Here is a 3,511-nt window from a genome sequence, read left to right as displayed (position 1 = left end):
ACGAAATTAATGAAAAATTATTTGAAAAGTTCTGGTTAAAGATGTTCTATTTAACTAAATAAATATGAGAAAAATGAAAATAAAATGGTATTCAATTTTTTTTATCTTTTTGCAGTTTTGCCACTCTTTCAATTACTCTTTAACCTTCTTCCAAATTGTTTGAATAAAGATAGACTGGAAAATTGAACGAATGAAACCAAATGAATTTTATTACATGACGATGATTGCTTGGTCTGATTGAAATCAGCATACCAAAATTATTATCTCACCAATTGAAAATGCACATCGTATTGTCGTACTTTGAAATACCAAATCACGCCGGTAAAGTATGGATATTAACAAAATTCCAATCAATAAGGATTATGGAGGGGCGAGTGCACCATTTCTATTTTAGAATAATGATTGTTATCTTTCAATGAATGTCGTCGATTGGTAAGTTGATCTGATTTCTTAGGTTTTCCATTTTCCGCGAATGTTCGACGTAAAAATTGTGTCTTGCACATTAGGGTGTTTTTCATAATTTGAACAAGAGAAATGGTAGATTTTAAATGAGCAGAGAAAAGAGTTTCTATATCGGAACCGATTAAACATGAATTTCATCACGAATTGAAATTTTGCGCGCTGACACATTGAAGCTGAGACGGTTGAGTAAAATTGTCACAACCCTAGGGGAATTTCTCACGCAAAAAATTGAAACGAATGTGCGAAAATTCAAATTATTTCTTCTTTTCTATTGAATTTGTATGAAATTGTATAGAAATGACTGAAATTGACAAATTTAATTTGAACCGAATTTACAACATTCCAATCAATTCAACTACATTTTGGTGAATTCACTGCAATTTGACAAATTCGGTTCTGTCATTTTTGTCAACTAGATTTGACAATCATTCTATTAGATCGGTAATGCAGTGAAATTAGATTTGATAGAAAATGAAAGAATTTTTCAATGTTTTCTGGAAATATTTCATTTTTTTTGTGAACTGATTGACAATGCCTTTAGCCGGACGAATAATTTTTTGACACTTGACACCACACACAGAAAAGAATCCCCGGAAATTTTGGGTGTTCGCCGTAAAATTTGACATTTATATATAAATTTCTATATAAATTTTACCGGCAACACTTCAATTTTCCGGGCGATGACATATTTTCGAACATTTTATCAAATACTATATATATTTTACCGCTTGAAATGACAGATGGCGCCAATTTCTGTTGGAATATTTAAAATTATGTCATCACCCGGAAAATTCAAGTGTTGCCGGTAAAATGTATATAGAAATTTATATATAAATGTCAAATTTTACGGCGAACACCTAAAATTTCCGGGGATTCTTTTCTGTGTGCAGCGCCGCATATAGTAAGAAGTTGAACCAAAAATAACACACGAACTCCTATATCGATCACCGTGTATAGTGTATACAGTTGTGACTACCGCGGCGCACTCGTTCGTTGCTAGCAGGCATTGCTGATTGATTGTTCATCAATTTGAACGTGCATGAATAATTTATTAACTCTATTTTGTACAGTGTACGTCGTTTTGAAGCAATTGAATTTTTCTTTGTTCAATAGTTATTCCCGTGGAGCTCGTGGAAATAGAAGTGAGGAGAGGTATACAACAGTGGAATTAAGACCAAAAGAATGTATCGAATGATCTTGACAACAGCGATTGGAGAAGGTACATAATGTCTCCAACTTTATTTAATGCAGTAAATGAGTGGTTTTATAGACGTTATTTTATGATCTGAATGGCGGTAAGTAAAATTTGTTCAATGCTTCGGAGCGGGAGTTATTTAGAAATTTAGAGAAAAAAAAACATTTTTTTTTGCTTTGGGAAGTTTGAATATCGATTGTTCCGTTGTGTGAGCATCATCAATTGATACAGAATTCTCTTTCTCTTTAATTTAAAATCTACCATTTCTCTTTTTCAGGTTATTGAAAACACCCTATATGTACATGTATTTCAAATGAAATTACCAATCAATTACCTGACTTTCCTGTATTGTACGAAAAGAGGATTTTCAAAGGACAAGAGTGTGCCATATAAAATTATATAAACATTTTTTGTACTCGACAGATCTATGATGAAACAACCATAGGGCGGTAGCAACGACCATAAATCATATGTATTTTATCAAGTTTATCAAGCTCTTTCCAAGTTTATGCATAATGTTGAACTTTTGTTCGAGCTCTACAATCTAAATGTAGAGGTGTCAATCGAACAAATTTCGAACAATTTTTTTTCCCGAATTTCGACTAAAGCTGCTCACGAACCGAACTCGAACAGTTCGAGTTCGATTTCTTTTGAATTTTGTGTTCGTGTTCGTTCGGGTTCGGTTCGAATTGTTCGAAACAAAAAAAGCTATGTTCGTGTTTGTTTGAGTTCGATTTCGATTTGTTTTGAACTGTTCGAGTTCGATTCAAGTATTTCGAATGTTGAATGTAAGTCATACAAACATAGAGTTTCTCAGGAGGTCAAGTCTTCTTACTGAAATGCCGAGAAATTCACACATTATTCAAGGAAATCTCGCCAACAATTTGGACATATCTTCAACGATTAGACGAAATAATATTAGCAACATAGAAGGAACATCGATATTACAATTGTGAAAACGGTTCCAAATTGAAACTGGCAATGAGTGCAGATGGTCCTTACAACTACATTCAATTCATAAAACTATTGAAAATTGAACGATTTGAAAATTTCGTCGATGAAAAAATTGAGTTGATTTGTTCCCTTATATGAAGAATTCTCGATATCATCTTTTGACCGGCGAAATTCTGTTTTGCAAATTCTAGATATGGTATTGGTTTCAATGAGTTCTATTGGCCCATAGGAACTCTTTCAATCCATTGAACCATCATAAAAAAGTTCTATTGGCCCATAGGAACTCTTTCAATCCATTGAACCATCATAAAAAAGTTTAATTCAAAATTTCGTTGAAAAAACTTAAAGTCTATTTTTTCCCAATATGAATGATTTTCGATTCCAAGTTTTAAACGATAAAATTTTTTGTTTTGTGTATTTAAGCTATAGAATTGGTTTCAATGTGTTCAAGTAGACTTCAGGAACTCATTCAATTAATTAAACTATGAGTTATTATTTGATTTGAAAATTCTGTTGAAAAAAATTCTGAATCGATTTTTGCCTTATAGATTTATGTTAATATTACATTTTGGTATTTTCCGTTCTGAAACACAGAATATTGAAAAAATGTCTTACATAAATTCAAAATCGTCCATAAAGCCACTGTTTTATAGTTAGTTTCCATTGAGCATATTTCAATCATTTAAATTGATAAAACATGCGAGTTAAAACAAGTTTGCTCAAACATTTTCTCTCGTACATTTTTGACTTCAAAATTGTTCCACGAAAAATTGAAATATATTTATTTTCGGTAGTTTTATGAGCTGAATGAGTTTCTGTAGTCCAATTGAATATAATGAATTCATTCGTACGGCTAAAATACCAAAAACAAAAAATTTTGTTAGTCAAAAGATGATGTCG

The sequence above is a fragment of the Sitodiplosis mosellana genome, unplaced genomic scaffold, assembly GCF_009176505.1.
Source record: "Sitodiplosis mosellana isolate CC-2019 unplaced genomic scaffold, AAFC_SMos_1.0 Smas_scaffold_6167, whole genome shotgun sequence".
NCBI classification, from domain to species: Eukaryota; Metazoa; Arthropoda; class Insecta; order Diptera; family Cecidomyiidae; genus Sitodiplosis; species Sitodiplosis mosellana.
The sequence above is the reverse complement of the archived record's forward strand: the minus strand, read 5'-3'. Positions refer to the sequence as shown.